The following is a 23,513-nucleotide window of genomic DNA, read 5'->3' on the forward strand; positions in this document are numbered from 1 at the left end:
CGAAGCGTTGAGGTGGGTACTACTGTCACTTCGCGCAAAACATCTGATTTTTCAAACTTAAAATGTCTTTATGTATCATACATTGCACTTGTAAGATAATACATACACACACATATTAAGAAAAAACACTATTTTTAACGTTCATGATATTTTTGATGTCATTTTTGTTATTTAAACTAGTTAAAAAACAGTATAAAAAAGTTCTGTCTTGGACGTCCGTGTGTCTGTATGTGCGGATCCTTTTTCTTGTTAACACGATAGCGACCGAAATACTTTACTAATCGAGTCTTTTTTTCTCTCTTACGCTTGAGTATGCTCAGGAATAGAACCCTTTCATTTTTCAGGGTCTGATTCGATGTGGTTTAATTGTTATTAAATAAACAAAAATAATAATTAATAAATATTTATTAAAAAAAAATTATGAGGCGTGCACTTTTGGATTTTCCAAATTATTTTTATCTGGTTTTATTTTCATTTTATATTATTTAGCGCTATCGAATTTCTTAAGAGCTCGATTACCATCACGACTTCAAATAAATTTCAGATTAGGTAGGTAAAACTGATTTCAAATAAATAACCCAAACTAGTTAGCAATATGGCCTTTACAAATCAAGGCTTGATTTCAGAGCTTTCCTTTTCTAGTTTATACTAAAACTAATATCTAAGATATTAGTTTTAATATAATAATAGTAAGCAGCAAATTCAATACGTTAGTTAGGTAAATCCTACGACAAAGCGTTCACAAAATTATCTGTCCCATTCGTTCAAGGGCGGATCCAGCTTTAGTGCCAGGGGGGGGTCACATAGACGTGGTCAATTTTCAAAAGCTATATTTTGGTATTTTAATTGATACGTAAATTTAAAAAAAATGGTCAAGTGCGAGTCGGATTGGCGAACCAAGAGTTCCGTACTTACAAACATTTTTATATGTTTTAATATGAAATTTATGCTTTTGCGATTTTTCCTTTATCTGTGCTATAAGACGTAAGTTTCTATTAAATAAAGATTAAATATCAAGATTCTGTGTTCACGGGAAGTACCCTGTAGGTTTTGATTCCTGGCAACACTTGCGAATTTTGATAAGCATGAAATGTATGTTTTAGCAATTTTTCCTCCATCTGTGCTGACATTGCTTTTAACCAAATTTCAGAACTCTGTGTTCACAGGAAGTATTACGTATAGATTTTGATTCCCTTGCGATAATGTCAAAATTTGCGATAATTTACGGCATAAATGGCTGTATCTTTTGATTGCGTTGGCTTATAAGTTTGCTTGCGTGTTCAGCTATAAGGAACGGTAGATTTGAGTATTCGGTATGAATTTCAGATTGATACCTCCACGCGTTCCTGAGAAAAAGGGTCTTCACAGGCAGACAAACTTGAAAAATATATATTTTTTGCAATTATTCCTGTATCTGTACTATAACATGTTGCTTTGTACCGAATTTCAAGATTCTGAGTTTACGGAAAGTACCCTGTAGGTTTTGAGTTTTGATTCCCTTGCGAATGTCGAAATTTGCGAAATTTTTCGGCATTTACGGGTGTATCTTCTGATTCGTAATAAATAATAATACATATCAGCGTTCATGAGTAACAGGGTTGTGAGTTAAAAAATTTTTTAAATATTTTTTTATATTATAATCTAAGGAAAAATTCATGCTTTTCGCAATTATTAAACAAAGTCGTTGTCTCTGTGCCTATGTCCCTATGTATGATTAAATCTTTAAAACTACGCAACAAATTTCGATGCAGTTTTTTTAAAGATAGAGTGATTCAAGAGGAATAGTATATAATTTATAAGGTTTTAGAGCAAGCGGGCGAAGCCGCGAGCGGTAAGCTAGTCTGCGTTATAAGACGTTTGATTGTACTAAATTTCATGACTCTGTGTACTCGGGAAATACCCTGTAGGTTTTGATTTCTTAGGGAGTGTCGAAAAATTTCAGCAATTACAGCTGCATCTTTTGATTGCGTTGGCTAAAATGTTTGAAATTTTCACAGCATCAAGGGACCTAGACCGTAGGATTTCGACATTAGCAAGGGAATGAATACCTGCAGGGAGCACCCTGTCCCGTAAACACAGTCTTGAAATTGAGTAAAAAGTATCGTGTTATAGCACAGATGTAGTAATAACTGCGAAAACCCTAATTATTTAATTAAATTAAATAAAAATATATTTTTAAATAATTTTAAACTTACAATCCCTTTACTCATGAACGTCTACATGTATTTAATTGATATTCACATCAGAACTCAGGTCTATAATAACTTAAATCTGTTATTTAATTCAAATTCTATGTCAACGCAATCTGAAGAAAAAGCAATTAGAGCCGCATATTCTGTAATTCGCAACTACTTGCAAGGGAATCATCAATCAAAACCTACAAGGTACTTCCCGTGAACACAGTCTTGAAATTTGGTTAAAAGCAACGACTTAAGCGCGTCACACACGGTGAAGATACTATAATATTTTATCTTAAGATTCTGTTATATTTTATATTACAGTATCTTAACGCATCCGGTATCAGCGTTCGGACCATCATTTTTCTTTTTGTCATTGCATACTAAGACCCCTGTAGAACTGCCATCCTGTTACAAATGACGCGAAATTTTGTGGGTCATTTGTAACAGGAGTCTTAGTACGCAATGACAAAAAGAAAAATGATGGTCCGAACGCTGATACCGGATGCGTTAAGATACTGTAATATAAAATATGTATAACAGTATCTTAAGATAAAATATTAAAATATCTTCACCGTGTGTGACGCGCTTAAAGCACTTACAAGCACAGATAAAGAAAAAAATCCTTTAAACAAAATTGTAAGATAAGTACAACATAATGAAAAAATATGTTTGCTCGGAGTCCTCGGTGCACGAGTCCGACGCGCACTTGGCCGATTTTTTGTTGTAATTTGACTGTATTTTATAGTGTTCATTTGAAAAAAAAATTGCTATTTTATGTCTTATCCACGATCTGGGATATTTCGATATTTGAGGTTTGGTGTGAAAAGTGTAACAGCAAAAGTTGTAGAAAAAAAATTAATTACATACAACTTTACCATTACACTTTATTCCGCAGTTATAGTTTTTTTAAATCGAAAAACCTGTTATTACGACCACAGGTCGACCCTTATAAACTTTTTCTATAATTTTTGTTATATTCTCTTCCGTTACCGTTTGTAATTGATTTCATTGTTCTATATTACTTTTATGTCTCAAAATTCAATAAAAACATCATATTGAACAGTATTAATTTGTTAATTTAAAAAAGTTAATATTAAATTAGTGGTCAACTTAGGTCGTGGACCTAGCCCAGGGGGGGGTCATGACCCCGTGACCCCCCCCCCTGGATCCGCGCTTGATAATACATCAGTCACGTACTAAATTATCAATGTACCACAAGTGGGCACATTGTTAGGGATGATAATAGGAAAATCTGTCAACATGAGAACAATGCCAAGTTACATGGATCAGGAATTAGTACTCATTGTCCTTGCCACAATAGACCGCGGTGCCGTCGCGATCTAATTAGATAACATTACTATTTCATATAATATACCTAACTTGCATCTGTTGTCTTTGAGATGTGATCTATGTTGATACGTGGTGTATTGAAACGTAGCGCAATCACTATGTACTGTAATGTATTGTTGACTTAAGGTAAATAGACTGAAACAAACACATGCTTCTTAACATACACGCCCACGCTCAACACTATTGTTTTGCTTTTCTTGAATAGTGCTTACTACAAATGAATATAGGGAGGAGAAAAGCATATTCTTCACATGATGGTACACAATAAGAGTTTCAAGCATGTAAAACTGTCGAATACTCGTTGTGTTAATGAGAAAAACAGAAGATTTGATTGTTTCTTTGAACATCAGTCAGAAGGCGTAATCTAAATAAACATCTAGATTTTTTTTTTACATCTTCAACAATCCGCAGCTTTAAGTCCTCTGATATAAGTATTAATAATAAGTAATGATTTCAATGAACTCATTAATGTCACTGTTACCAGTTTCCCATTATTATTCATATATTGATCTTTATTCCTTCAAAGAATCTCAATGGTCTTCTCTCACTTAGGTACCTACTATTTAGGTAAGAGCGAGCGCGCACGAGCAACTTTGTCTCCGCAACTATTTTGTCTCTCCCACCTATGGGCTAGTATGAAAGTGCGCGCACGTAGCGACGCAACTCCCCATACAAATTGATGGGAGAGACAAAATAGTTGCGGAGACAAAGTTGCTCGTGCGCGCTCGCTCTAATCCTTTCAAAATCGTAGAAGTAACATTACTGTCATTTAAGCAACTAGACGATTTTAAATATAAATGTTCGCATTTGACCAAGCAACACAAAATATCAAAAAATATTTATGCAAAGCTATCCTATATCCTATATACTTTCATATCCGCCAATGTATGCATTTTCTGATTTTTTTAACAAATTACTTCATTTTCATGTTTTCAGCGCACACACTAGATACACACTACTTAGATATTTATAATTGTTGCAAACAACGTGTAATTTTACGCCATCATTCCTCCTTAAGGGTGACAAATCAACATCGAGCTATGCTGCGCTGTACTGCGCTGTGCTGTGCTGTGTTTCATAAGCTACGTTTTTTTAACAATTAAACGATGCTGCGCTGTACTGCGCTGTGCTGTGCTGTGTTTCTTAAGCTACGTTTTTTAACCTTCCTATACTCGCGCGTTGGTCTGTGAGACCGACGAAACATATTTTCGTAATTATTTTTATGCAGGTAAATCCTGTGAAGTCGAGTTCCTTGCTAGTTTCCGGATTTGGGGCTAACTTCATTTTAGTGCAGGTCGCGGCGTGGTCGGCAGAAGTTCACGTGTCATAGCATTTGGCGCCAATCGGTCCGTGAGACCGACGCGAGTATAGGTGCAAGTTTTTGTGTAAGTATTAATATTATATATTTTGTACATTTATATATTTTTAAGACTTTGAATACTTTATGAAGTATGTATAGTAAAATATATGTATGAATGTTGCTCTAAATTACATTTTGACCAATTTTTTAGGCCATACTTCATGTCAAAATGAACGATGATCAAATCAGATTGTTGCTGGAAGAATCAAGTTCTGTTTCTGCTATGAAGACGAAAATGACAGTGAGGTGGAAGACAACGTGGAGATACAAGAAGAGACATACGAAACCGAGCAAGACGATGACAATGAAGAGATATCTGAAGTTCCCATGATTTTTACTTGGGAAAAGATGGACAGACAAGGCTCAAAACTAAGCCAAACATAGATAAATGTGTGCTTTGATATGTTTATTATTATTACTTAGAAGTTTATTTTGTTTTGAAAAAGAAGTTCTGTTTTTAAAGTGAAACTTTTATTACATCGTCTCAAACTTTTTGGTCTCGGCAGCCGACCGTCACGCGACATGCGCTACACAAAGCAGTGTTCGGAACCGTTCGAACAGTTTCACTTTTACTGTGGTTTCATAAAACCACACAACATTTTTTTTAGTTTAGTTTAGTTTAGCCGGGCGGCCGGCCGGTACCGCCGCAAACGCTACGTCCCGCAATTTTTAAATCTGTAATATCTTCGAAAATATTCACTTAAATCATACGGTGTAAAGGGCCATAATATATTAAATGAACAATGTATTCAAGGTATTGGTTAAGGATTAATGCTGTATTGGTTAAAATCGCTTCGAAAATTAGCCATTATTTGTCGTAAAAAGTAAATGACAAAAATAAGTTATTGTGGGTTATCCATAAGAGATAGACATATACCATCGCGGACTTTTCTGTAGACCTTTTCAATGTGTATAAATACTTAGTACATTATTTTGATAAAGCTCGTAGGGCGTTCAGCCTGCGTTTGCAATGTTAAGCGGAATAAATGTAATTTTTTACATCACATTAGAAACCTCAAAAATAACAGTACTTCTCCACTATTTAATGGATGTTATTATACATATAAACCTTCCTCTTGAATCACTCTATCTATTAAAAAAAACTGCATCAAAATCCGTTGCGTAGTTTCAAAGATTTAAGCGTACAAAGGGATATAGGGACATAGGGACAGAGAAAGCGACTTTATTTTATACTATGTAGTGATAAGCTCGACACAGCGCAGCATGGCAGAGCTCCATAAAAACATAGCACAGTTCGGCACAGCGCGGCTCAGCACGGCGGGTAGCGCGCCTCGCTCGAGACTGCTGCGTTTTTAAACAGAGCGTAGCCTCACACAGCGCAGCACAGCATGGTTTGTTTGTATCCTCATTAAAATATTAGACGAGCGAGTTGACCAAACACAGCACAGCGCAGTACAGCGCAGCATAGCTCGATGTTGATTTGTCACCCTAACGATTCGCTAATTGATTGTTTGCTTTGCACTTCATTTGAAGTGTTTCCGGTATCAACCCCCATATTGTGACAAATGACAATACATATACCTATAGATACAATTTCTCCCCCATATTATACATTAATTCACACATATTCAGTTTTTAGTGAATGGCACAGAAAAATAAAATCGAACATTTTCCTCGATGTTAAAATATCAGGCCAAATAATACCTGTCCGATTCCATACTGATTTCCATTTTACAAGCGGGTCATCAGAAAATCGTGATTAACAAATCAATTCACCGGCGTTATTATCATCCGTATTGTGATATTCACAACAGTTAATCAAGTATTGTCCGTAAATCACAAATCTATGAATTCAAACGCACCATACAAAGCATTTCCATTATCATCATTCATTGTATGTGTATTTACTGCAAATCTACTCGCTTTTGTTTAATAAACGAATGAACACGATATTCTATGGCGCTTATCCGTCGCCTCGATATGAATAGGCTGTGTGTTGTGTGCGTTAACTCACAACTTCATAGAATATAGTCCGCAAAGTTCTTTTGTCACGATTATCGTGGAAAATCCGATCGAGGAAAGTGTGGCTTTCAACGGCAAACTGCATTATGAGTTATCTGAGCGGCGAACGCAACTAAAATAATCTGCACGCTTCCTACACTAAGTTCACACTAAGTCCATCGACAGTTTCATTAAGCCTACATTGTTTTCCATGCATTAATAAGAACATTACAATTCTTTGTACTCGACTCGCAGATCCACGTATTTTTTTGTCGTGGATATACATTGAGTTAATATGTACTACGTAGTACATGTATCTCAATGTGGATATACCTAACATTAAAAAGAATAGAAATCGTTAAAACAACCTTTAACCTTTTTTGTATAATTTAATTGCGTATAAACTCGCATTGTGATAAGCAAGCACAAAACCTCAGAAACCACTTCTCGACGAAACGATTAATGGCCAAGAGTTCGCAACTTCATTCACCAGATTATAGCGATCCATTGAAAATATCCATAAAAGTCGAACATTACCCGAAACAATGAGGGGAGGGCTTGGGTATTAGGTGCTGCGTCGCTATTGAACAACTTTTGTTCCATTGTGTTGTCCACTAAAGGGAGGCTTACACAAAGACACGGCGCAGACATAGACCGAAATTCATCAGCAACTCGATTGTTTGCTACATAAAGGATGCCATTGTCGACAAATATGATATAGTAATACAACGTGGATGTTGTAATTAGAGCGGCGAAATGCTTTTGTTCAGAGCTTGGCTCATGCTAACTTTTGGCTAAGTCTTGAAACAAATGAAGTGTGTAATATAGTCTACTGCGCAGGTATTCTGAAACCCGCCTTTCAGTTCGGTTTGCACAATGTATTATAGGAGGTAAAACATCTTTACGTAAATTTTAAAACATTCTTTCTTTGATTACGTTTGTAAAGCCACTGGTAGGTAGCTTTTCTTACAAATTCTTGTTCCGTTCTTATTGTAAATGAATAAATAATAAATTAACGAACCTTCAAAGGGTATAACAATATTCCATACATTGCTTTCTTCTCTTTTAAATACCTAGTTGAAACAATTAAAAATTTATTTACTTACCATCTGGTTTTACTAATTTATCAAGAATATTAGATAAGTTTATTTTTATTTACAAAATATCGACACAGATATCGACTACCATTACGCGTTTAATCGGTAAAAGTGAAATACGCAAAGTCCTTCAGGCTCCAGCGACATAGGAAGTTGTTTTATTTGATCTCACTTAAAAAGCATTTACCTCGACTTCCATCTTTATTTACCCTATTTGCTTATGACGTCCTCCTACACATACTTAAGTGATGTTATTATTGTATAATTTTACCAAATCGTGTATCGAACAGTCGAACCAAAAACGATGAAAATGACAAGTTCAAAATTTAATAGATTTTATCTCGTTTAATTTTTATATTTTATAAATGCAGACTCTCACCTCATCGTTCTTACGAAACATAGCTTGAATATATCATAATAACATTACAAAATTATATGGTCTTAAAAAGGGTAAACAAACATTCAATAGAAACACTGGCTCCAAAAATATGCATCAATCTGCTCTTTGTAGCGTCCCAACTCCCAACTTCTATACCCTATTTCCCATTTTCATTACTCATTTTCATTCTAAAGGATCTATGCAATAATAGCGTCTTTTATTATTTAAATCCGAAGTCTTAATCTGTGGAAGTATAAGGGTGCCATGACTAATCTATGATCGCGTGCCATTCACAACTATTGTGTCTCATGGCTATTGTTTAGGGCATACGATAAAAAGCTTTGGCGTTTTTCCAACTAGGGAACCGTGTAAGGGTAACACTGGAATTCATGTGAAGTTCATCGTCTTAATAGCATTTATTGGTGCACAATCAAGTTCATCTAACAGTCGTTGATATCTTCTAATCTTATAATAATGCAATTCTTTTGTATGAAGTGTCAAGCTTTTTTATTAGATTCGTTCGTGTTAATAAGAATTTTCTGTAGCTGTTAAAAAGGATACCAAACAATGTGGGTCTCGTCACTTGCTTCAACTTAATTTATAGATTACAAATGAAAATATCAAGTGTTTTTCAGGGTGGTATTTATACCACCTTTTTGGTATTTATACGAATTATGACTTTTTCATTAATCGGAAAAGGTTTTCTACCCACAAATATGTATAGGTACTGAAACTTGACTGTTTTTATTGCTTTTATATACACAACGCGATCGATTATAAGAAGAAAATTGTATCTATACTCACCTCGTCCTACAGTTCCAACCATATTACCGAAAACATATCAGATAAAAAACAAAAATGACAATAGGAATAATACTAAAAATGGTAAAATTACGTACCGTGACCATCGCGTGCCCCCCAGTTAATATGCGTACACCCCACGCAAAGTTATTATCATCCATGAATAGCCCAATATTGCACATTCCACGTAATGTGACTAAATTTTGTGGGTGAGCTTGATTGGACTTTTTATAACTGTAACATTGAATACTCTGCATCTTCTCTACATATTATTGTACTATTGTTCCTCGTTACTCATGTTATCAATACATAAAATTTATTTCACAAATCTTTTAAAACGTTCATAAATCAGGTTCAATAGGTGACGATGCAGATGCACTTGTGGCATGACTTATAATTAGTATTCAATCGTTGAAAAATTAATAATAACATTTTGCTTCTTGTGAAAAACTGGAGACCAAATTACTAGAACCTACTCTCCAGTCCTTTTTATATGATAGAGCAAAAATTTTAAATGAATATTGATATAATAGTTCATTTGTCAGTATATTTCTTCACTCAAATGAACCATTCATGTTATCAATAGAAGTTCTGAAAACACTATTGTAGTCTTCGTCAATAATATATCATGGAGGTAAATTGTATAGTAGGTACGGACGCAAACATTCAGTTTTCTTACATTCTTTACTTTAGAAGTCGCTTCGCTATGGATCACACAATAGATGTAAAGAATGAGGACAACATTCAAAGAATGGAAAATAGGTGACACTTGTGAAGACTTGAAAATCGGGAAATATAAACGTGACGTACAGGTAGACATTGCTATTTGTTCTGCTACTTGACTAGGGCACAGACTAGGGCTTATTTTTGGGAGAAACGTTAATTGCCGTGCCACCTGTAGGCACGTACCCTACGGCTATAATAGCACGAATGCTATTCTAGAGACATTGGCTTCACTTAAATAGCTTAAAAATAGAGGTCATTTTTTCAGCAATATAGGTAGGTACCTAAGTTTGTTTATTGGTGATTTATTTCCTTTTACCCCTCATCGCATTTGTAGATGTTGTTTGTTAAAATCTAATACGATTTTTCAGGAATTCTGATGTACTTACGAATATATTTTTCAAGATATTTGATGGCATGGCATACTATAAATAAGGGTTGATTTTGTACCTAATTATCATAATAACAAATTCTATTCTATGTTTAGATTATGACACAAACTAAACGTGAACAACAAAATGCAATATAAACACGCTTCTAAATTGGGTCAGTTTAAATTAACAACGCGTAGGAATATTATCACAGACAAAGAGATTATAGTTCAATAAATCCGAGATAAACCACGACTTGCATAAGGGTTACAAGAGATCTTTTTGTATAGAATTGACAAAAACCTTGAAACATTAACGAATGGGTACTTGAGTTAATGTGTAAAATGCAATGGGTAGGTATGGTCATATAAAATTTATTTATTTTATTTAAATATAAATAATGGCGTTTCAATGTTATTTATATCACATAATTCATTAATATTGCAAAACTAGAAAATTAGCTACTAATAAGATTCAAATAAGAATAGCGTTATTTCCAAATGTATAGACACTTGAATGGGTAAGATACGTATCTACCTATTATCAATATACAGCAAAGGTCATAACATAATAGAAGTATTATACAAAGAAACGTGAACGGTCTTTACAAAATCCTTCAACAAACTTGACGCTTGAGCTTCAAACACTATAGAGATAGGAGTTCGGCAGCCTGATGAATTTCGGTTTACGTTCAACGCCGCGAGTCTTTGTGGCTCTTTCAGCTACACAATAGGGACAAAAGTTATTCAACGACAATGCGAGCACCAAATACCGATCGTCCAAACCCCCTTTCCCCACCCGAATAGGTGACTAACCATTGTTTACTTTAATACTCTTCTTTTATGTACATTATCGATGGCAGCGACAATGTAATCGCGAAATTGAATTAGTGAAGTGGAAGGAAATTCGAATTTCAACTTATATTGTATAGCTACGCCTCGTGGGTTTACACGCGTAGCCACCTGATAGATTTTTTAACAATTATGTCTCCACATTACATATGTATTCATCTTTTGGATATGTATGTTTATTTTGATAAGACGCAGAAACAATAAATAAAACATAATTTTGTGTGGACTGAATTGATCAATAAACGCGATTACTTTTTAATACATGTTAAAATTAAAATACATTTGCAGAATACCTACTTATAGTATGCATAGAGATGTAGAGATTTTAAGGTCTACTATAGAAACTATATTATTAGTTAGCAACAAGTGTATAGGTACACTTCATTAGTCCATATACTGTTTCAATATTGATAGATTCCCGTACATTTGAATGTAACAATATTTCGTCAGCGAGATATTCTCAGTGGAATGTTACAAAAAGCCTCAGCGTTTGTACAAAAGCTACGAAGAATGAATGGAAGTGGGAGGTGGGAGATGACTATTGAATAGCAGAAAAGGGATGTGTTACGTAAGTGTATTTAGTGCTTCATACTAACAATGGATCATAAATTTATTTTTATATGTGGAAGCCTGAAGGTATTGAGCTTTAACAAAGAGCTCGTGGAGCATTCATATAATATGTAATATTATATTTTTATGTCTTGACTCTTGATGTTTGTGAATTTCAAACTAGGTATTTAAGAAATGTACTCAAATCATTTGTTTGTGCAGTTGTAATTTGTATTATGACGAAGAAAATATTTTTTTAACAAGATTCGATATAATATGTGTAGGTAGGTAATGTTTATAAAAGTAAAACATAAATGAAAGCTTTGCGTTAATGATTTCAATTTTGCATCCAGATTACAGCGAACAAAGTTACACTGCATTATTACATTTTCAAATAAGCATGACTAATGAGTTCTTAACAAGTAAAGAGCAGGTTCTTTTTACCAGTCCCTCCGACGCGGGCTATACAAAAGTCGTATACGCGGTTTCACGAACAACTTTAGTGTGACCCCCACAAAGCTGTGGAACGTCATTTAAATGCACACGTTTCATTGGCTATGAATGCTTCAGGGAAGTAGAAAAAGTACGGGCCAATTACGACGCTTTTGTGGCGACGCGACCTCTCGAAGACTTGAGAGTAACTTTTGTGCGGGGAAGCCTCTGTTCAGTTTTGATGATTTCTCTGTGGTTATTCAGTTAGTACTGAATATAATTAACCATTATGTAGGAGATACGTGTTTATGTTGGCGTGTAAATATAGGATCTTTTATTAGCCTTATAGATTCAATATAGAGATGTAGAGATCGTTAACGGCGAAATGATATTGTATTTGTTTTCTTGTACTAAATATTATATTTGTTTAAATGTACCAGATTTAACAGATGTCCAACAACAGGGATCACCAAGCCTTACCTTTTATCAGAAATTCCTTCAAGCAAAGGAAAATATGGGAATACATAATCGGTAACTTTAAAATAAAGCGCAGGCAATTTATAAAAATACCTTAAATATTTCGGATTACGAAATAAGTTGACAAGCGTAGTAAGCATTGTGATATCGTTAAATTCTAAACAAATTATAGAAGCATTTGCCAACTTAAACTAGAAAAATAAGACCCTTTTAAATACTAACGAAACATATAATTTACAGATATAGAAGCGTGCATTCCACATTCCTTTTAAATAATGTTTAACGTATAAAGTATATATTAAAATATTTAGAAGAACCCAAAGAGTAAGCAATCCTTTGGCTGACCAACCGACTGAACGCAAAGCTTTTGCGGTTACCTTTCCGTTTCTTCGCCTCCCTTTCTATTGAAGTCTTTCGGACGAATGTAAAGAACCGTCTCTATATAATAAGATCTAGGTAAGGATCTATTAAATAAGAATATTTTCCAATAAGTGACGACGACGTTACAATGGCTCTTTGAGTTACTCGATTCTTTTATCACGCTTATTATAGCCAATTTTAAGTTTCTATTTAGTTTCTATTGTTTGGAATTCTAATAAAGAATTTTTTATTAGATTAGGTATAGTTTGTAATGGATTGGGCTTTGTGTTGGTTGTTGGTATAGATAGTTAATGATGTATATTGTTCTAAATAATCCCTACACTGTTGATGCATTGAAATCATCGCTTTACCCTTACTGTTTTTGCAATATTTATCTACAGGTAAGGACGACCTATATATGTTTGTCAACTGTTTACAAATACTGAAATAGAATATAAGCTCCCAATTGCAAAATATCAATAAAAATGCCTACGAAAAAAAAGGATATTATAAGGAAAATACTCTGACGATAATAGAGGGCAGTAAAGGCAATTCACATTTTCACATCCTTTGCAAAACTTTATCAATATTGTATAGCAGAACTGAAGAATTACTTTATCGTCCTTCTTAGGAAAAGTTGTATGTCTCGAGTCGACGAAGAGCTTTCTAAAGCTCGGCCAGTTTTTTATATATAAAATGCAGCACATCGATCGTTAATGGTGCAAGTATTAATAGCTCTCGCTATGAGATGGGCGAATGGCGATCAAAATGCATCGGCCATTCGTTAGCGGCCCGTCAATACGGCTTGGTCCACCCGCCATAAATTCAGTATTGAGCGGACATACAACAAAGCACGTTTTGTCTTGCAAATGAAAACGCGCAAATTTCGCGGTATTGTGCGCGGCTGTTTCGGTGCCCGCCATTATTAACGGCGAACATGAAAGACAAAAGGTTCGTCTGCAGCACTGAGCCTGGCCTAGATAGCGGATTATTGTACTAACACAATAGAAGCGTTAATTCCCCGACTCTGCTATTATTTTGTTGTTTGTAACTTTATCGCATCAATCGATTTGATCACGATCGGCTTTTGTATCGCTACTGTTGGCGCCATTCAGCGCACTGCAACTGTTCGCATTGTTTGCTACCTATTATTTTTAAGTAGATGACAAACGAGCTGCTGGTGGTGGAAGAGCCGAAACAGCAAATATTGTTTTTTTTCATTTTACATATTATAAATCAACATTGTACGCAATAGTATCTGCCCAATTAAAATCTCATTTATTAACCCCAAAAATAACATTTGTATATCTATGTACTTTTTTCGCCTTTGTTGATGTTTTAAAAAGAAATATGTATTGCTTTGAAATTTAGTTTTCTTATATTATCGAATATTTTAGTTAAGATTTTTCTGATTTCAGAAGTCTCTAGAACATTTGTATATTTTCTTGTATACATCCAATAGGAATGCCGGTGAATAAAAATGTAGAGCCTCATCACCTCGATGATGATATCAAGGATCATCATCCTTGATGATCCCTTTTCAGATTTAGATATTGAAAATATGATATTATTTCACGATATTTCAGGTACAATGTAAAAAGTAGGTAGATAAGAAGTCTCGATGACTTGAATTTATATTTTATAAAAAAACTTAACAAAAACACTTACTTACCTTCCAGTGTAAAACAATTTGGTCCTCGTCCTTAGTTAATGAATCCAACTAAAGTTACGTTCATTACCAAGAAACAGTCACAAGTTTGATTCTTACAAGAGATTAAAAATTAATAAAAGTAACTTAATGTGGTTGATCACAAAAAGGCCAAATAAGCTCATATCAACTTAAATTCCAAAGATTTTCTAGTTGGACAATGATTGTAGATAATCACGAAATAATATTTATTATTTAATGATACAAATACGCAAAATGATTTAATAATTGCTGATTTAATAATTAATTGAATCATATAAGGATAAATATTAATATTTAAATTATGAATAAATGAAATATTAACAGGAATAAGTACTGAAAATACACACATTATAAAAAATCTGAAATAAATAAATTAGTAAATCTTTAAACTTACCGCGATATTACTCCGTAAATCCAATCCAATTTTCCAATTAGCAACACCACTAATAAAATTAAAAACTCACGTCGCCACCAATGTTGCTCACATAAAAAAAATCACAGATCAAAAAAGGGAATTTCAAAAAACGAATAACTTGGCGGGAATCGGTGCGAGCGAAAAAGTTCATTCAGCCTCGCGACTGTTCAGGCGCGCTGTGTGAACGACTGTGTCAAACTACCGGCCGGCAGAATGTGCTGCTGCTTTGCCGCGCCGAATCCTTGCGCACTACGCTTCGCTGACACCCTTTGCGGCCGCCCCTCGCGGTTTCGCATTTTGGCTTTCGCGCCTCGCAGATCACCCTATCTATGCACTTCTTATGCATTTTACTGAAGTGTTCAGTCTGGCTCGTCTAGTATTGCGAAAAACGTAAAATAACCTAGTTTATACTTTATACTAATAGACTAGAGTAGATAATTTTTGAAACAAAAAAAAATCGCAGTCGGATGAAACCCATTAGAAAAGGAGGGGAATATGATAAAAATGTAAGGAAAAATAAATTACGGTCAATCCGAGTTCGGGAAGCGGGAGGGGGGAGCTTTTAAGAGAAAAAAATGGTTTCTCTCGATTTCCGACAAAACTACAAGTCCTATAGAAAAAAGTTCAATCGCAAAGTTGTAGGTAATTAAAAGATCTACAACTTTTGTATTCACAATTTTTTCACATAACCTAAAAATTTAGGTGAAAAATTCAAAAAACCAAGTTTTTGGTCTTTTATTTCTATCTACTTCAAAATTTATTTTTTTTCTACGAAATTTGGTGGAAACTTACTTTATTATGTCCCAAATACACTGTAATTTATTTGATTGAAAATATTTATTTTTTCGCCTTATTTTGAATTAATACCAAAAAAACAACCTAATTTTCAATCGAAAAGTCACCCGTCAAAATATCAGCTTTTTTCAAAAACTTGGGGTGCCTTTTATTCATTGAAATCTCTACTTTCATATGGTGTAAAAAAAAATAAACACCACCATAGTAAATGTTCTCAGGAAATGCATACAAACAGTCTGAGAATTAGCTTTTACTAAATCAGGCACACTTCTCGAACTACCTGAAATGTTTTTATCGACATCATTTTGCTTTTGAATATGCTGTAAAATATTAAACTTAGAACAGATAATTATTTTTCTTTTGAAATATTACCGAAAAGCCGATACAAGAGAAGATATAGAGTTCAAGAAGTGTGCCTGATTTAGTAAAAGTTCATTATCACACTGTTTGTATGCATTTCCTGAGAACATTTACTATGGTGGTGTTTATTTTTTTTTACACCATATGAAAGTAGAGATTTCAATGAATAAAAGGCACCCCAAGTTTTTGAAAAAAGCTGATATTTTGACGGGTGACTTTTCGATTGAAAATTAGGTTGTTTTTTTGGTATTAATTCAAAATAAGGCGAAAAAATAAATATTTTCAATCAAATAAATTACAGTGTATTTGGGACATAATAAAGTAAGTTTCCACCAAATTTTGTAGAAAAAAAATAAATTTTGAAGTAGATAGAAATAAAAGACCAAAAACTTGGTTTTTTTAATTTTTCACCTAAATTTTTAGGTTATGTGAAAAAATTGTGAATCCAAAGTTGTAGAACTTTTAATTACCTACAACGTTGCCATTGAACTTTTTTCTATAGGACTTGTAGTTTTGTCGGAAATCGAGAGAAACCATTTTTTTCTCTTAAAAGCTCCCCCCTCCCGCTTCCCGATCTCGGATTGACCGTAATTTATTTTTCCTTATATTTTTATCATATTCCCCTCCTTTTCTAATGGGTTTCATCCGACTGCGATTTTTTTTATCTTTTCATTATTTTCAAAGGCTTCTACCCCAGTCTATAATATATTCATATGATTTTTAAGACGTCATATCGTTCGACATACTTATTCAATAAATTTTCTATTGATTTTCTTTTTATAAAAAAAAATACTTAATTTAAACCAAAGAAAATTTTGTGCATATAGTTAATTTTAATTTTTAACGTATCAAGGGTTAATAATCTACATTTTTGTAGAGTTTTTACCAAATGTTATATGTAAATATGAAATGTAGAGCCTTGACTCTACATTCTTTTCTATCCCTCAGCATTCATTTTGGATTCTTATAAGAAAATGTACAAATGTTCAAGAGACTTCTGAAGGTTTAACAAACAAGACAAGTGTCTGAAAAGAAGCCAGCGGGTTTTGATATAATGTGAAAATGTTAGGTAATATGTCCGATGACAATGGCGCGAACGGCACAAAGCCTCGCGCTGTATTGTGTCAACCCGCACAATGCCTGCACATACAAACATAACCAATTTACTTTACTATTTAAAGAAATTGACATGCAATTAACTACCTTATGCAGTTATAATAAGGGCCAAAAATCATCACCATCTATTTGATTACCCATAAAACGTTTAAAATGAAAAACATTTTAAACGTTTTACGTTAAAATTGATGATATGTATATGATTTACGAGACAAATTATATCCTATATGTATGTTACTTTGCATTCAATTGGAATTTAAAAATAAAGTTAGTAATAAAAATATTATGTTATGTATAATTTGTAACTGTACAAGTGTTTGGTATTTCAACTAAATATTTCTTGAATCATTTTCAAACTTCGGTACATTCGTACTCACTGTCACTGAAGATATTCAATCACCGTCGTGCTTTACCTCAATAAAATTACAATAAATTTTTATCGGAAATTTTATCATAAGGAGCCCATAAATCAAAAAGGAATATTATGTTCTTATTAGTGCTCTATGTTTATATTGCATTAAAGTAAGTAGTTCTGAAGGAAATTATGCATTTTAGTAATAATTTCTGGCTATCACCGGATGTCAATAGTAGCATTTAACAAATTAACCCATTGAGCCCCAAGCGGCCCGATCGGTCCCAGACACAATAGATTTGATTTTCTATTGTGTCTGTGGTTCCGGGGCCTGAGTTATTAAAAATTTATTAGTAGTTATTTACAGGTACTAGTTACAGTGTGCTTTTGAAATATGAATAAAAAATATGCCTGATTTATTAATGAATCCTGATAGACTCGTACATTTCAAGCTCTACGTCTTGAAAATAAATATTTTCTAAATACACCATGTAGGTATAACCATAGCAAATCTTCTATAATTATTGTGAAATAACAAACAAAAGGACTTAACGTTGTTATGTCGTTATTGTGAAGAAAACTAAGATTCTATAGCGCCCACATAAGTACTAAAAATCTACCTATCATAATATATTAAATGAGTGTAAAGAATAAAATAAGTTTCGCGGTTCACAATTGTGAGGGCGGTCTTAGTCCAAACAGTGTTTCCATTGTGTCTACCATTACCTAGCCCTCTTTTCGTCTTTTGTGTTCGCTACTTCTATTGAAGTGAGACCTTTCCAATGACGCTTTATGGCTTTGAAGTATGAGAGATAAAGCCATACGCGTCCTTATGTTATTAAATTATTCATTTAGAACATATTCAAGTACATTCTCGAAAAAATGTGAACAATGTTCTTTAAATCTAAAATTAGTTCTTTCTTCTGTTTCTTTTATGTACCTACAATTCACTAACCGCTTTTCCTGCCTTCGCCCGGTTACTTGGTAAAGATTTTCCTTTTTAAATAAAACTGACCAAGTACGTGTCGGACTCGCGCCCCGGGGGCTCTCAACAAACCTATTTCGTATTAGGTTGTAACTTTATAATGTATGTTTTTAGCAATTTTTTAAAGACCTTGCGTTAAACCAAATTTCAAGACTATGTTCACTGGAAGTACCTAGTTAGTATAGTAAATATATTGCCCTAGTTCAAATATTGGTAGTTTTCCGAGGCAAGGCGGTAAGGTGGTTAAGGCCAATAAAAAATTTGACGGTTGGGCTTCGCAAATTTATATTATGATCGCAATAACCAGGGCAGGTTGCCTGGTTATTGGGATCATAATATGAATTTGCCTGTCAGTTCAATTCACCGCGTAAACTGTCTGGAAATAAAAGGTCAGCAGAAGATACTTATTTCTCGTCCCTCGTTTCTCGTTTATTTATTACTTTATTGCTCTTAAAAATTACAAATTGAGACTTAATCTAGGATACATTGTAACAAACGGCGGCCTTATCGCTAAATAGCGATTTCTTCCAGACAACCGGTTGTACAGAGAGAAATTAAGTAAAGGATAGGAGTAGGGCAGAGCATAAATAAAAATATGAACAAAAATAAAAAGAAGAAGAGTTATAAAAAATGAAATAAAGTAAAAAACAGCATAATATACAAGCCACAAAATTAAGAGATTAAATAAAATACATACACACAAATAGATTACATGCATATGAGAAGAGATAAAAATAATATAATATACTTATATACTAATAAAATATATAAATATATAATATATTACACATAATATATACGTGGTGGACGTTTAATTAGAAACATGTAACAGGATGAAGTAGTCATCAAATTTATTTACTTTTGTATATTAACGTATTAGAGATTAAGCATTATTTCATATTTAATAGAACACCCGTTTATCTAGTTTTATAATAAATTGTTTAATTTTAATCAAACGTTAGCTTAAATTAATAAAATTAAACAACTTTAAGTGAAGTCTGATTTCCAAGCATTTTCAGTCTGGACAACAAATTAGAAACAGCATGCTTCGAGTGTTCCAAAGTCAAAACCTGTTGAAATGCCGCCAATATTTTTTTCTTCTACAAATATTTGCACCGTTTTTTAAACATTCCGTTGAAAAGTTTCTGAAAATTAATTTGCTTTGCAGTATAAATGGGTAAAAGTAAGATCTGTGACCCATCAACAAGAAAAATAATTTTAAGTTTACATTTTGACAAAAACTGGAGTTACAGGAAAAAATAAAATCATTTAGAGTGTTCGATAAAAATATATTCAATGCTACAGTTCATTTAAAAGAGCATGGTACTTCTGATTAAGTGCCTAAAAAAGCTCGACCATGAAAAACCACTGCTCGCGAGCATAGGCAAATAATTCTTTTCGCAAAGATGGATCCATCGCAAAGGTGTCAATTCTATTAGAAAATATGTTTTTGCAAACGTGTTAAAATCTCATACAATCTAAGGCACGACGTTGTAAAGCCGATGTTGTCTATAAAGATTATAACAGTCTAAAAACAACCCCATACGTGCCCATAGTATAATGTTTCCTCCGCCATGCTGAACTGTTTATTTATTATCTAAGGCCTGGTTAACTGAACGACGCGCGTATCCTTTGCCATCAAAATTGATTAAATGAATCTTAGTTTCATCCCAAAATAAAACTTTTTCACTGGCGGAATTTCCACTAGCAATTTCTTAGTAAATGAAAAATCGTCGTTCCCTGTACTGCCTAGTAAGAAGCTGTACTTTCCTGGCGTCTCTCCCAAAAATTTTTGCCTCGATTTACTGCCTGCGAACCGATCTCATTGACGCATTGTGAGGTTCATCTTCGGAAAAAACTAATTTTATAATAGAATTTGAACTTTTAAATGGATCCATCTTTGCCAAAAGAATCATTTGCCTATCCTCGCGTGCAGCGGTTTTTCATGGTTGAGCTTTTCTAGGCACTTGATCGGAAGTACCATGCTCTTTTAAATAAACTATACCATTGAATATATTTTTATCGAACACTCTAAATGATTTGCAATTTTCCTGTAACTCTAGTTTTTGTCAAAATGTAAACTTAAAATTATTTTTCTTGTTGATGGGTCACAAATCTTACCTTTAACCATTTATACTGTAAAGCAAATTAATTTTCAGAAACTTTTAGATTAGAATGTTTAAAGAACGGTGAAAATATTTGTAGAAGAAAGAATATTGGCGGCATTTCAACAGGTTTTGATTTTGGATCACTCGAAGCATCCTGTTTCTAATTTGTTGTCCAGACTGAAAATACTCAGAAATCATATTTCACTTAATGTTGTTTATTTTTATTAATTTAAGCTAATGTTTGATTAAAATAAAGCATTTTCTTATAAAACTAGATAAACGGGTGTTCTATTACATACGAAATAATACTTAATCTCTATTACGTTAATATGTAAATGTTAAATGAATTTGATGACTACTTCATCGTATTACGTGTTTCTAATTAAACGTCCACCACTATATACTAGGGTAACTGAGAAAAATAATGATCACGAACCATATTTTTAAAAATATTCAAAGATTGCGCCTTCTTGATTGGTTCCGGCAATGCGTTCCATAATTTAATCGCACGAACAGTGAAGGAGTTACCCAGAAAGCCTGTATGATGAGCTGGCATTCTTAACCGGAGCATTTCCGATGAGCGGACAGAGTCTCCGTTTTCTCCTCTGAACACAAAATTTTCCTTGAGATATTTTGGTGTTTTGGGGTTAAACAAAACTTGATATAGTAGTTGCAGCACATGAGCATCCCGGCGAAAACGAATGGGTAGCCACTTAAGCTGAGAACGAAACTCAGAGACGTGGTCATATTTCCGCAGACCAAATATGAAGCGGATACAAAGATTTTGGAGACGTTCGAGCTTGTTTAATTGGTCTACGGAAATATCAACATAACTTACATCGGCGTAGTCAAGTATGGGTAAAAGGAGGGATTGTGCTAGCAGAATTTTGGTTGGGATGGGAAGAAAATTTTGAAGACGACGGAGTGATCCAGCAGTTGCGTAGACTTTCTTACATACCTCCTTAATATGACAGCCCCACGAGAGAGTGTTGTCTAAGTAGACTCCAAGGTTCCTTACAGCTTCACTATAAGGAATAGGTGTGCCGTCGACTAAAATAGGAGGGAGATTCACCCAGTTAACCCTTGCAATCAAGGAAGGGCTGCCAACAATGATAACTTGAGTTTTTAAGGGATTCACATGAAGACCGTAATCCGAACTCCAAGTTACAATGCTGCTCAAGTCCTTGTTGACCGAAACGATTGCCTGGGGTAAATCATCAAGGGCAGATTGTGTATAGATTTGGAGATCGTCGGCATACATGTGGTAGTCGCACGTTAACCTGTTTGAGATAGTGTTAATAAATATTGAAAATAACAACGGAGACAGGACTCCGCCATGCGGGACACCAGCACCAACATCACACCATGACGACTCAACCTCGTCTATACGTATACGCTGACGACGCCCATGTAAGTAACTGTAGAACCAGTCATTTACTGAAGCCGACATATTTAAAGAACTTAATATGCTCAGCAGTATATCAAAGTCGACAGTGTTAAATGCATTGCTGAAGTCCAATAATGTTAGAATCGTGAGCTTTTTATTATCCATTCCATGACGAATATCTTCGGTTATTTTAACAAGTGCAGTGGCCGTACTATGACCGGATCGGAAACCGGACTGGAAGGGATTAAGGAGATCGTGTAGGTTTAAGAATCTATGCAGTTGTTCATATACTAACTTTTCAATGATTTTAGATAGGAAAGGCAGGATAGAAATAGGACGATAATCGGACAAGGAAGATGGATTTATTTTCTTAGGTAAAGGGATAAGATGGGAGTCTTTCCAGGACTTAGGAAAAGTACTAGTGGATAGGGAATGGTTAAGGATGTGAGTTATAACCGGGATTATGAGATCTAGGATGGGTAGAATCATTTTACGGCCAATACAGTCGCTGCCAACAGCATTCGATGCAATGGATAATACACCCCACCTAACATCATTCTCGCTAAAACATTTAAACACAAAAGGTGGATAGTTTGGTGCAGGTGTTTCTGAAACCGATTTTAATGTAAGTTGCTTATTTAAGTTATTAAGAACGGATGGGGAATTCGAAAAATGCTGATTCAGTAGTTCAAGATTTAAAGAAGCATTGTTGGATATATTACGCTGTTTACCAATCATACTATCAAGTTCAAATTTTTTTATTCAACTACCCCTTTTTACTTAAAATAAATCATTGTTCGCGCTAAATTTACCCCACGTTTAAACATTGTTAGGACATCAACAAAGTCCAGGGATAATATTTGGCATTGCATCAAAAATAGGTATATCTCAAAATCTATTGAGAATTTTGTGATATTTTAATTAATGGTAGAGTTATAGTATATTAAAAGGTCTTTAATCTATACCACAGACTTATAATAATATACTACGTCTATACTAATATTATAAAGAGGAAACCTTTGTATTTTTGTATGTATGTATTGAATAGGCTCAAAAACTACTGGACCGATTTCAAAATTTCTTTTACCGTTACTTAGAGGGATTCTTCCGAATCCGTATAGGGCATAGGCTATATTTTATCCCGGAAAACGTAAATATGTACCAAGGGTGAAGGGCGTAGCCGGGGCGGCGCTAGTAAAAAATAAAAACATTTCATATATATTTTTTTATTTTCCTTAAAAATGTTAATTTTTTTTCACCACGGAACTTGGATATTTAGGATCTTCCTACTCGTATGTCATATCTATTTATGTATCCTAAAAAATCTATACTATTAATATTATAAATGCGAAAGTAGATAACTCTGTCTGTCTGTTACTCAATCACGCCTTAACTACTGAACTGAACCAATTT

At 34.0% G+C, this 23,513-nt stretch overlaps 1 long non-coding RNA gene across 1 annotated transcript in view; it reads right to left on the minus strand.

Annotated features, from left to right (window-relative positions):
• LOC149490715 (uncharacterized) overlaps positions 1-15,190 on the minus strand; it is a 244,929-nt gene extending 229,739 nt beyond the window's left edge. The window contains exon 1 of the long non-coding RNA XR_016317216.1: positions 14,977-15,190. This is a non-coding gene — a long non-coding RNA (uncharacterized LOC149490715). The remainder of the gene's footprint in view (positions 1-14,976) is intronic.
• Between the last annotated feature and the right edge of the window lie 8,323 nt (positions 15,191-23,513).

The sequence above is a fragment of the Colias philodice genome, chromosome 2 (assembly GCF_061535455.1).
Source record: "Colias philodice isolate Cphi_HAF_F1 chromosome 2, ilColPhil1 Martin Lab GWU primary, whole genome shotgun sequence".
NCBI lineage: Eukaryota > Metazoa > Arthropoda > Insecta > Lepidoptera > Pieridae > Colias > Colias philodice.